At 31.4% G+C, this 13,985-nt stretch overlaps 1 protein-coding gene across 5 annotated transcripts in view; it reads right to left on the minus strand.

The window, feature by feature from the left end:
* The window catches only part of LOC129983926 (mutS protein homolog 4-like), a 131,240-nt gene that overhangs the window by 39,362 nt on the left and 77,893 nt on the right, over positions 1-13,985 (minus strand). For 2 of the 5 annotated variants that reach the window (XM_056093640.1, XM_056093639.1), the window contains exon 1: positions 1,717-1,884. The exons of the other annotated variants lie outside the window; for them this stretch is intronic. The gene's annotated coding sequence lies outside the window, so the exon portion shown is untranslated. Of the gene's footprint in view, positions 1-1,716; positions 1,885-13,985 lie in introns of those variants that run through there. 5 annotated transcript variants of the gene reach the window in all.

A 13,985-nucleotide genomic window follows, 5' to 3' on the forward strand; every position in this document is an offset into this window, starting at 1 on the left:
AATTTAGCATTTTTACAGAATCTGGAGTGCAAATTTAGCGATTAATCAGCGGAATGCAGCCAATACACAAGCGTCAGAAAATAGGATATGAATTTTGGATGCCTTTTTTCTAATCGGTTGAAAGGAAACTTCGACAGAGAATTTTAATTTCGGTTACAAAAATCAAATACATCAAATTTCATTTCTTTAAGTTATTGCACTTTTTTTTTTTTTTTTTTTTTGAGTTATCGCATTTAAATGTATGCAAAAAAGGTCTATCCTTTTTCAAAGGTCAAAAGTCAATGACCGATTTACTTCAAAATTTGATACGGATCTTTACTTCAGATGCTAAACTTGAGTGCCAAATTATATTAATTTAGCTCTTCCAATAAATTCAGTATAAATTAAATTAATAAAGTATAATAAAGTTCGTCTATCAAGTTTTCTCTGTAAACCGCAAAGGGTTTTTGAATTTTCTTATAAACAGACATACAGAAGACAGAGCGACAAACATTATTTTTTAAAAATGTGCTTTTTGGACTAGAGGAGGTCTGAAATGTGAAGATTCATCAAAAACACGGATTCGACTTTCTTGAGGATTACAGTTTTTCCTCTTTGTTATACCTCGTAAAAATATATTTTATCACACTTTATTTTCTTTGATTCAGCAATAATTGGTATAAGAAAATGAAAAAAAAAATAAGCTATCATTTACACAAATATTGATCTGATAAGCTACAAACCAATAATGTATCTGATAAGTTAGGGACAGCATTGGAGCATAGAACTTGAACAGTTTGAGTTGGAGTGCTGTCTGTCATATTTATCAAAATGCCTTTGGTAGATTGCTCAGTACTTAAGAAATATAAAATATGAATTATTTATCGACAGTTGCCACATATATTTGAAATAGCCCTAGAAAATGATCTAGAATGTGAATGACGTCACCATAAGTTTTGACAATGCGATTTCAAGAATCTTGTATTTTTATTTTTTGTCTAAATAGAACTACGACTGCAGGATACAAAAAGAGTTAAATGCACACATGATAATATAACTAGGGATGCATATCAATGATTTTACAGAAAATCTCCTGATATATTTGCTTTCTTGAAACAAAGATGAATCAAATTCTCCTCTTTGAAGAGACGAGATAATTGTTTTTATAGACGAGATATAAATTTTTCTCGATTTTTTAAATAAAAAGAGAAAGTAGTGAAATCGTTAAAAAATTTAACTTTTAGATTTTTAAGAATTCAGATTTCTCGAGGTTCTTAGACCACCTTTAAGTTTGAAAAATTTTGTTTTCGAAATCATTTATCTCTGTTAACATAACTCGACAACGCAGGGTAGTGGATAAACGGAATTTCGTTTTTGCTTTTTACATCAAAACTGTAGATTTTTAACAAATTTTAGATGTATGTTTTTGGATATGGGGGCAGTTTTGAATTTGGTTTTGGTGGCGGATAAACGGAAACAAATTTTGTGGAAAGTCTTCAGAAAATTTTGTTTAAAACTGATAAAAAAAAATATGTTAAAAATTGAGACTATCCTGATAAATCTGCAACTTTTGAACACAGACAATGTTTAAAAGGAAGAAGGTGTGATCGGCTTGTTACTTTGTTTCATTTCTAATAACTGACCTTTACGTGTGGAAATATTTTTTAAATAAATCAAAATAATAATAATAACAATAAATATAGCTTATAATTGAAAAAAAAAATCAATGTCTTTTACCTGTCAAATTAGTGTGACCACCTATTTTTAGCAGTCACCAAAATCTGCGAAGTGAATTTTTCAGAAATCAGTTTCCTTAAAAAGATTTTAAAGCTGTTTAAAATTTTTATGCAAGCTTCGTACAGAGATAAGCAAAATGGAACGGAATTACAAGACTTCGTCTGTTCATTCCAATGCAGCTTATGTCTTCTTTTGTCATTTTGATAAAGAAAGATTTCTACAAACGAGACAAATGAAAAATAATCCAAATCAAAACCTTTAAAAAAATGTAAGCACTGAATTTAGAATTCAAGTAGGCTGTGTTTTCTGTTTTTATTCCAAAACCAAAACTTGATCTCATTTCCTTTCCTATGCCACAGAACCTATCTTGGCTACCTAAACTGGCATCAGGAAGGGCGATTTGCAGCCAAACTCTGGCACACGCTTCATGTTATCTAAAGTCCTGTTTCAATCCCCCCTTCGCATTATCTTATCGCTCGTAGTCGCTTTACCAAAAGCGGAATGTCAACAACAACTCAGCGTAAAAGAATAATTTCTCTCCAATCAGCACGTCTGGTCGTCCGTTTACCCGTGGACGCTGCAGCTAAAGGTCTTTTCTTTCGAGATAATGAGTGTATCTTTTGACTTCCACCTTTGGAATCGGTAAATATGCAGTGTATTGCTCATGAGTGGGTAACTTGGACCAAGATAATCCGGAGAGAGATTTTTCCTTTCTGGGAAGATGCGAACCTGATTGAACTTAAGAGTGAAACTTAGAAATGGATGCAAAACAAGCTGTTCAAATATCGCTTGTGGAAGATAAGATTAAATGTGTTAAAATCCCAGATTTCTGAAATAGAACTTAGTGCTAATGTAGAGTGGGCGTCGAGGACAAGGTCAGGTTGAGGGAAACAGAGGCAGAGGAACGGTCTGTTCAGATCACGCCAATTGTAAGTGCTTTTTATGCAAAACAACTGCTAAGAAGAGGGAATTCACGTGCAAAGAAAGATTTTACTGATATCACCATGATAGTATCAGATTAATATATCTAATTAGAGGGGAGGGAAAGAAAGAAAATTACTGTTTTCCTTTTAAGGCCCACATAACGGATGCGAATTCTTGCTTAGCCACTTAATTATATTATACTATATATATATATATATATATATATATATATATATATATTTGTTATGTGACAAAAATGATGTCATGTCTTTCTGCACTATTTTTCAGTTTAGTTTAATTATATTAACGTCCCGCTTTTAAGCAACACTAGGGCTATTTTGGGACGTACCTCGTAATTTTGAACCGCGGTCAGATGACGAGGGCGACACCAGAACAGGCAGCCCCCTCTCCAAATTTCTGCTCGAAACCAACGGGAGGACGTTCGCCCCAACGGATTTAACGTGCACCTTGGTGCTTGCACAATGGTTCTTCGGTGGAATCGGGTCTCTAACTTAAAACTCTCCGGTTCCGAAGCCGAGACACCAGGCCACCGCGGCCTGGACTATTTTTCAGACAGTATAGTAAAGAGTATTGTGCAAGAACCGCGGCTTAAGTGGTTATTGCTGAGCAATTTTGGATTCTTCGTTAAATCTGGTCTGATCTGTAACTATCATATCATATAAGAAAAATTTTAATTTTAATTATTTACTAAAGAGTGAAAAAAAATCAAAGCATGTTATTGAAAACTAACAAAATTGGGCATCTTATTTAAAATATGAATATATCAGGGAAATCTTATTGAAAACTGGAATAAATTTTCAATATTTTTCTAATTAAAGACAAAAGTTAGGAATTGTGATTATATTGGTTATTCCATGAGGTATGGCTTTTGCAATTAAAATGTCAAGTTTTTTTATGTCAGCTTCCAAGAAAACGACACACACACAAAAAAAAAGCGCGATCAAACTTTTTTTTTTTTGTGCATATTATTTTTTAATATGCACAAAAAAAAGATTAAATAGTTTGCATATTATCGTTTAGAAAAACTTTAAATAGTAAGGGTACCGAATTTTTTCGTATGCCATCTTTCAAAAAACCAACAACTAGTAAAGGTATCCCCCCCCCACTTTTCTTTATGCGACATCCTTCAAGAAAACTATAGCTTGCATTGTGTGTACTATTCATGAAAAATGAAAACCAGTTTTAGATACCAGGTACTCAATCACGAATATACCGTCACTATGAAACGAATGAAAGATTCAAATATTTAGAATTATGAAGTAATCAAGCTGTGATCAGTATGATATAAGTGATTTTTGCAAAAATAATGCATAGTAGAACAATCCATTTTTCTTTTTTTTTTGCAGAATTTGAGAGCAATCATATATAGAAAACAATGCCCATTGTTTGTTAACACAGAATGAGCCTATCGAACTCGGCATGACACCTTGTTTTAGATTGTAATTGCAAACGAAGAAATTTTTTTAGTAACTTTTATTATTTAAACATAATTATTTTCCTTAAAATATTCGAGATGTAATAAAATTATTTTTAACGGCTTTTATTGTTTTAAATTGAATATCCAACTAAATGAAAGTATTATAAACATCATTGATCATAGGATTTTCTAAACCACGGTCAATTTCTGTTGTATAAATTATTGAATAAAAAATGAAATTTCCGATTTTGCAGCAATATGATTTAATGGAGTTCCATATAAAATAAATAAAAAGTAAGTCCAAAGGATTCGTCTAATTATAAAAATTATTGCACAAATATTAGTAATCTCATATGTGTTATAACTTCTAATTACTTACACTCTAAAAATAATTTTCGAATCAATTAAATTCCAGCTTCTAAGTTGAACTGATTGTTATTTTCTCTGAGTGATCAAAACATAATATTAGCTAATTCCTTTTTAAAACTATAGGGGTACAAAATACCTTCTCATGGTTTCTTTTTCCTGCTTTTTACTTTCCTAGTCGATTTTCTGCACTCATCATGGATTTGACAAAAAATTCTGATAACAGATAAAAAGTGGATTATTTCCTTAAAATTATGAAGAATAAAGATTGTAAAAGATCACGAAGCTTTTTCTGTCAAAGAATATTTTACATATATATGTTTATTTTTATAAATTGCAAATACTGTAAAAGGGGATGCAATAAGACCAAATGATCTAATAAATCCCATCACGTGTTTTTTTTGTAACTCGGAAAACATCAAGATGGCATTCTATAAGATGGTAAAATAACTTTCCCTATTTAGAATTATTTAGTCTATATCTAATGAACAGAATAAAACTATAAAATGTGTGAAAAGCGGGAAAAATTAGGACAAAAATATTAGTAACAGAGGTTACTAGTGGAAGATATATTGTCACCGTGAGAATAAAACCTGGTTAATGATTACAATGAACAGATAAAAAAATGGATTATGAAAAATATCATCAATGTTAGATTGATAGAAACTAACACACAGAAATAAATGACATACAATATGAAATTCATAAAAATTATGTCTTATTAAACACTATTAGAAATCTTTGGCCCGCTAATATCATTTTCTTTGTGCTGGCCTTCCATGTATATAAGATACCGACTACAATGGCGATCTTTGGCATATTTGTTTGTTTGTTTGTTTTACGGGATTCAACCTAAGTTTTCCGCGATCTGCATACAAGAATTAGCTTCATCACGTTCATTAGTTTTAGCTGAAGTTGCCTTCAAACATGAAAAGTTATTTTATAAAGGGACTGTAGTTCTCATCTTGTGTTGCCAATTTATGATCCACTGTTTCCTATACAAGTAAAAGGAAATTTTTCAACCAGTAACTGAAAAAGCATAATGAGTAGTGCTTTGGCATCTAGAGGAATACATTCAGTTATAATGCATACGCGTATTTAGTTGAATGATCATAACAACGCAAAAAATTTTCTGTTGTTGTTGTTGTGTTATGATCCAGCTTTGTAAAACCATCTACATAAATCCAAAAAAACCTCCAAAAAGTCGACGAATAAAATCAGGTCTGTAGCGGATTGCGATGCGCGAGGATAGAACCTGGGACCTTGTGGTTCGCAGTCCAGTAACATGACCATGATACAAAAGCAATTTCCCGGATAGCGTAGCTCTTAACTGGCTTATAAGCTTTCAGCACAGGTCCTTTAAAACATTGCCTTTGGTAAAACTAAATAATCAAAAATATGAAAGAGGGTTGCCTAATCAGCTTTACAGCTGTCATATTCCAGAAGGGATTTCCAGCCCTTCTAAGAAGTAATTAAATGCTTTAATGTTCCATTAATAAATCATTAGAGAGCCGTCTGCTGTTTCCCGGTAAGTTTACTTTTGAAATGAAAAATCCCTCCAAGCCTTCTACCAAATTACAAACGTATGGTTGAGTGGTGCCTTTCAAAGCTTATTTATTTCAATTTCTTTTTTTATTGAGGAAACTTCAGAATAAGTGAGTACTTTGTCTCCACACATAATTAAAGATGAAGCAATCATGAAAAAAGCATGAACTAGCTCATTGCCATTCAGTTCGACGTGGGATGGGACACATTGAAATTGGGTGGAATAACCAAAAGATATGATTTAAAATATCCAAGCTTGTCTTGTCCCCTTAAATTCCCTTCAAACAAATCTCCAGTTTAACCAAATTATAGAATGCAGCACATTTCCCTCTCTTTTTGTTAGTAAAGCTCTTTATGAAAAAAAATTTTCATGCAAGACAAATCCATTTGTGATGCCACCAAATTTCACTCTTAGCTTGATAAGAACTGGATGTTTTTTATAATATTTAGATACATCATATAAAAATTTTAAACTGGATTTCAATGGGGTGATCTCTTCAACACAGTGCACTCATTGTTTTTTAAATATGAATGTAAAGCAAGATTAATGTGTACATAAACATGGAGTATTTTGCTGAATATCGATCTTGAAAGATGAGCAAGACTGCTGACCAGGCACTAGTTATTTTTGGCCTTGATATTGTATACAAAACCATCGATACGAGAAAATGAAATGTAAAACTTCAATGAGATTAGTAGAGACGTTAGTTATCTTTCGTGAAAAACAAATTGCAGTATTAATTTTTTCCCCCTTTTTAATTCACAGTGATGAAGCGGAGTTCTTTAAAGAAAGAAATATTTTCTTGTGCTTCATAAACACAATAATGTAAGTTAACTTAGGATTTCTGAAAGATTTGAAAGATGTTCTCCCCCCCCCTCCTTCATCTCAGAATATAACACCTTGTAGGCATAAATTCGCAAAAAAAACATTTTATTAAAAATAATTTTCAATTAATATTCGCCAAATAGCCATATTCAATTAAATTCACCTTTGCGTATATAATAGATGCTTTATTTTTACTTTTCCGTTTAAGAAGTATACAAAGAAAAAAATATTGCGTTCGCAAGAGATTCAACTTCCAGAATTTAATGAGCTCACCCGTTATATGCCCTTCCCTCTCAAGAATTCGAGAAATTTTTTTTTATTTTATATTGCCGAAGGTCGCCGCTCAGTTCAATTATATTAAAGTCCCGTTTTAATGCAACACTAGGGATATTTTGGGACAAACCTTATAATTTTGAATCGTGTTCAGATGACAAGGACAATGCCTGAGTTGGCACCTCCTCTCCAAACTTCGGCACTACACCAACGTTTGCGAAAGAACGTTTGATCCCTACGGATTTAACGCGCACCAGACCCGCTTACACGATGGTTCTTCGGTGGAACCGAGTCCCGAGCCTGAAACCCTACCGTTCCGAATCCGAGACCTTACCATCAGGCCACCGCGACCTCTGCCGGGGGTCGTGGAAATAAAACAAGTAGAAAAGTTTCCCCGAAATTTTCTCAAAAGGCTCCTAAATAAAGGTGTTATCCCTTTTGTCTCTCGCATAAAATTATACTTTGAGCAAGATCGTGAACTTTACTTGTGCTCAGGTTTTCAGAATTCTGAGTATGAGCATTTGTGCTTCATAGTACAATGGGGGAAAAAATCAAGTATGCTTTTTTGTAGACCGAAAGAAACTGACATTTGACAGGGAACTACAGTTGCAATTACGAGATATCGAATACCATTATATACCGAATTTTATAAGTATAAATCATAGCGTTTTTGGGTTATTGCATTTACATTCATAGTTCTGAAACACGGCTTCTAAATTACGCAATACGTGTTTTCCGTACTTGAGAATTTTCAAAATTGCATACAGTATCAAATAATTTCCTTCATAAACGTAAAGTTTATAACAAAAAAAGTGGTGATTTTTATTACTTAAATCTAAATTTTGTTCAAAAATATCATATCTTTTTAGTACATCAGAATCAGATTTGTTTCTAGTGGATTAGGCAGATTGATTCATTGTGTAGCCTTTCTTGAACTATTAATTTATGAAATCTAGCCCAAAATTGACAACAAGATTAGATTTGAACCTCCTGCTACTTTATTTGAACTAATCAAAGAATCTTAACATATCTCAATCGTTTAGGTCATACGTTTTGGCATACTTTTTTTGTGAAAAAATAAGATCATCTGAATTTTCTGATAAAAAAATTAATCAGATTATTGTGATGAGAAATTTGATACAAATTACAATCCAAATTATCTATCACCCTTTTTAAAAAAAAGCGTCTGTTTATGTACCAGTAGAAGTCTCACGTGCGTCAGTGATTTAAAACAGTGAAACTCCGATGGTAAACAGTGTGATTTTCACGTTATCTGTTGATGAATATTGACCTACCAAATAATCGAAACCAGTGCAAACAAACATTTCATCTCGTACTGTAATTAACGATATCTAGTAGCATCACATGTATAGCCAGAGGTTACTGATTTGTAAGTAATCTTCTTGAGACAGAGTGACATGATTTCCTTGCTCAGTATTTCACAAATTTCTCGAGAAAAAAAAGAAAAAGAAAACGGAACTTATGCTGAAAAATATGTTGATAATAAACAGAAACTGTTGTTTCTGTTTCAGAAGGATATCCGATATAAAGATACATTGGAAATTGAACCCATCGGGAGTAATCTTTCCAAAACTTTCTCTCGTAATCTAACAAACTTGCCATGCCAGAGAAAACCTTACATGCCATTAGCGTACATTGGTTACGAAATAAATTTTGGCATGAATTTAACAATTTTATTGAATCTATAGTGTCATCCTGGCTATTTACTTGGCAATTAATTTATGGTATACGTTAATAGTATCCAAAATAAATCCGAGCCAATTTAAAATTAATGAAAAAGTTTTAAAAATACAAAAGTATATCAATAAATAAAGCAATAATGACGGTAACAGTAGTGATTAATATAAAATCAATGGTGACAGTAATATAATAGTAAATAAATTATTTGAAGCTTTTCCCAATGCGTACTTATGATCCTACTTCAGCAGGTTGATTTGTCTTCTACTTAACGTACACGGCACAGCTTAATAACATTAAAAGTTATAGTTACTGTGTGTATGTGGTGTTCCCCTAATTTCAACAATAAATGACATTATTACTCTAAAATTCAAATTGCTTTCGTTGTTTCATCAAATATTTAATCACGTGATTGTTGAAAGATAAGTAGGATGGTTATGATTTACTTACTAACTGTGTAGTTTGAACGATAAATTAAAAAAGTGAAAAATTGCAGTACCTCTATCTCCAACGGAAGATACCTCAAAAATGAGAAGTTTCGGGGTGTGGCTGGTTCTCGCTTTCCTGTTGGGTAATGTAATGGTATACTGCTGACTATTTCAGAAAGGGAGTAGGTCTTTTTAAATTGTAATACTATTAAAGTTAGATGAACCAGACTATTGTATTTTTCATAGCACTATGATTCGTCTCTCTTTTAGGATGGCTCAAGAATACAATGAACAGAAATATGGGTAAGATTATTAAAACAATACAGCTTTAATGTTTATGATAATTTGATGTTTAAATATAGTTTGTTGACGGAATAATGGATATGACATTATGACTAAGAAGTTTAGAGTATCCTACTAAGATCGGTGACAATTTTTTTAAATGACACATTAAAAAAAATCTTTAGACTGCCAACGTATGAAAACAGCTTTAATAGGACAGAATTAGAAGATAAAAATATATATATATATTATCATTAGTTTTTAAAAAAGCTGCTTAGTTAATGAACATTTAGAAAAATTTCTTATATCAATTAAAACAGAATTATAAAAATAATAAGCATATTTAATTTTCATTTCGTTTACTTTCTTCTCATTCTATCTAGAATGTAAAAGATTATAAAATAGAAATTAATTAATTAACTGAATATTCCATTGACATTCGAAGTTTTCTTTCATAATTTTTCTTGCCAAAATTTATCTAACTGAAAGTGACTGTAAAACATGAATAATGAAACTATCATAAAATCTGTGGTCTACTACATTCTCAAAGATATTTGACACATGCATACCACGTTTCCCTAAATGTTAACTAATTTTAAAATTTTGTGAAATTTTAAAATTCTTACGTTTTTTTATGAATTGATCATAGTAAAAAAGTTTTTTCTTCAGAAAATGAATTTGCACATTTGCTGATATGAATACTTTAGAAATAAATGCTATTTCTAAACGTTTTTACAAAATTACTTGTAAAAGGTGAACTGGCTTGGTAGGAAAAAAGTTAATGTAAATATTTCCATATTATTTTCGGCGACTTTTATAGCAAAAATAAAATTAATTATTTATTTCCCGTTTAAAATATCACTATTTTCTGTCTCGTTTTCATCTTTTATGCATTATTTTAATATCTTATATTGCATATACCTTATATTATTATTATTATATATTTATCTGCAGTTCTATATTACACAGACTAAAAATAATGATTATTTTAAAATTAAGCTTTATTTTAAATCACTAAATAAAATTCGAATTTTTCTCTGAAGATCATCTTTTTACCTGGACGGATATTGAAATTAAATACAATCAATAGCTTCGGTGAACCAGCTGATCGCCAAAAATGACCAGTAGTAAATAATGAGAGATTTATATTATCATCGTCTGGAAAGATTGAAATGTAATTTTATTGTGCTTAAAATTCCATCGCAGCTTCTCGGGAAAAAATATTCTCAAAAATAAATTAGAACAGCAATCACAATGATTACATTAATAGGTTTTCAAAATTTTTAATCTCCCAAACTTGTTTAAACCACTGTTTCAGACCTTGATTAGAGCTCTCCCTTGTTTACTACTATTATAGAAATCAATCAAGGACATGTCTATTTATTTCACTTTTAACATGATAAGCTTAAATTTCAGCAAGTTATCATTATGTAGATGATGAGAGACTTGGTCCCAAAAAAATAATTCCCATGTATTGACCCAGGGATCCCTTCTACAACATGGACCGATAGTCCAATGGCAGTGGTCCTCCCACAAATTGATAAAGTGGCCTTGCATGAATTTTGGGGAAGGGGTGATTCTGGAATTCGTCCTTCGAACGCAACCCATCGGTGTCTTTCATCGTATTCTATCCGGAGGGAGGAGTTTCAGTTCTAAGCTATCTCACTGTCGATCCGAGCATCTTTGGACTTGATCCCTAAAGTGCGTCTTGGGATCCCTGCACGGCAGATAGTGGACAGAAAAAGAAGAAGAAAACATTCTTATCGCTATTCTTATGTTCGAATGATAAAAATGTAATGTTCTAAAAGTGTGAGCGACGACAGACGATCGGAGAGCTTTCGTCTGCTGTCGGAACTGTTTACTTGCTTGCTCTCTCACGGGGCTGAAAAGGTGACACAAGGTGGTGGAATAAGAGTCGCACATGGAAGTGACACTGGCTGACCCCGGCATTGAACTTGTGGACAATAACAACTCCAAAAAATAAGCCAGGAAGTAAGACGGTAAACAATTCTTAAAATTCAGGTTTATAGGGAAAAAAAGGAATATAAGGCCATTCATTAATTCAAGATCAAAATATCATACTTAACATGGTAAAAGAAATGATCATTTTCATTAAAAAATGGAAGTTACTTCAGATTGATTAGTTGATGTTTTGAATGAGTGCAAAGGTAATTCAATATTCTTAAGAAAAGTGACGAAAACGGTGTTATAAATCAGCAGCGTATAACAGATGAATGGTGAATTGCTTTCAGAAAATTTTTAGCTCCAGGCTCTTTTTGTCACATTCAGTTTTAAAAAGGGAAATAAATGCACCAATATTGATAAGCGGAGCTATTATACCACATAGCTATTGAGTCTTTCTGCCAGAGAATTATATCTCAATTTATAAAGATGATGCTATTTATTAAAAATTATTTTATTTCAATGTATTTTCAAAATAGTATTTGGTGCTTGCATGTATTTTGACCATTTTTTCTCTTTAAAAAGGCATTTATTGAGGAAATTGGTACAATATATATCAATCAAAATATTTTCCATCATTTTTTACAACTTTTTCCCATTTTCGTCCAATAAGTCTTGCAATTGATTGTCTTCGAATTTTTTGGTCCTTCATGCCGTTCTTTATCATTGACATCGAAATCACGACTCTTAAATCGTTGAAACTAAAACCGACAACTGGTATATGATGGAGCAGCATCACTATAAGTTTCTAAAAGTGTCTGATGGGCTTCGGCAGCAGATTTCTTCAAATCAAACAAAAAAAAAATCAATGAATATCGAATTTGGAGCGTACCACGATTGGGGTCATTATACACTGAATAACTCAATCATACTAAATGGAAAACTTTCAAAATGATAACAATAAAGCAATAGTAAATTGGTAAAACCCAAAACCATTATCGTTTATATCGATATTTCGCATGTTTACCAATAGGTGTCGCTAATGAAAATACATGCAAGCACTTAATACATCAAATAATAAACTTTTCTAATAAACCATGAGATCAGCAATTAATCCCAACTTCATAAGAAAAATTTATTACTTACTATTAAATAATTTGGTTTATGGAGTATCACTCAAGGGGTTAGTCACTTTTCCTAACGAATAATGATTTTGTATTATTCACTTCTTCATTTTCTGAAATTCATGCCGTAGAAGTTTGATATTCTTATGACTACTAATTTTCCTATAAAATAGAATGAATACGATTGTTTTTATTCTAAGCATTAGGAAAATTTTGTATAAACTTGTACTTGGTCTTGGTCTACCCCACGACGGCCCGCCTACTAGAAAGGGTGTAAGACCTTGAAATTCGCCGGGGAGAGAATCATTTATTTATTGAAAGGTTTATAATCATCGTCAGAATATAAGCGGTAATTAAGAGTATACATTATAATTCATCTGACTAAAATAGAATATTTAAATTAAATAGTGAATTCTGGACTCGAGACTAAATTGAAAATTACATACAGAAAGCAGTGACAAATAAACATAAAAATAATATCACAATGTCCAAAGGATGGAAGATATAGTATACTGTACAGCAACATCAAACAGCGCACCAATTTCTAAAATACAAAGGAAACCCATTGTACAAAGTGAGTAATAAGTGAATGACACAAATACAAAGCGAAAAAAGCGGATCTAGAACGACAAAAACATAAAAAAAGCACCACTAGAAGGTAGATCAAGAATATGAGCAGAAACGTACACAAATTTTGAATAACTATAATCCTGCATAAAAAACAAGAACTAATAAGAGTGTACTGACAAATATCATAGCTTCTGTTAAGTTGTAAGATATTCTTAAAAGAGATTTCCTGCTTTTAAACACTAAGACTTTTTTTTAAAAATTGATTAGCAGAAACATTCAGGAAATTTAAATTCGCTATAAGATGCATGAAAATTTTTCTACTATAATTTTGAACAGTTTTAGTTATATTCATGATTTTAATGAATCTACGATTGTCATTGTACTGTAAAATTTCTTAGACTTGGTCGAGTTGATTTTTTTTAAAAAAAGCACAATAAAATTATCAGGATTTTTTTTTGTTAGACTTTGCGTGCTTAATAATGAAAAAAAAAATCATGACAAGGAAGTGATCTATGCTTAGCTCAGTATTTCATCTTTAAAAGATTACACAGGCAGAAATAGGAATAAAGAAAAGTAATACTTGTAAAAGTAATCTTACAGGATTTATCTGTCAAGAATAATTTTGCATATCTAACAGCATGAAGAAAAAGTGCTCAACAGATAACGTGGTTTTAAAATCTAAGAACTTCAAAGCATTCTAATGCGCAGCTGGCTTAGTGCTGTTACTAACAAAAACATGTCAAAAGTTATTTTTTATTAAATTTCAATTTAAGATAATTTTTTGTTTCTTTATTTTAAGTAATTTGACTTTTTAATAACATTGGCTTAATCTAAATTCGAAAACTTACTCTAATTTATATTTATTTTATTTTATTTTTAATTAATATAAAACT

Source organism: Argiope bruennichi, chromosome 9, assembly GCF_947563725.1.
Source record: "Argiope bruennichi chromosome 9, qqArgBrue1.1, whole genome shotgun sequence".
Taxonomy (NCBI): domain Eukaryota; kingdom Metazoa; phylum Arthropoda; class Arachnida; order Araneae; family Araneidae; genus Argiope; species Argiope bruennichi.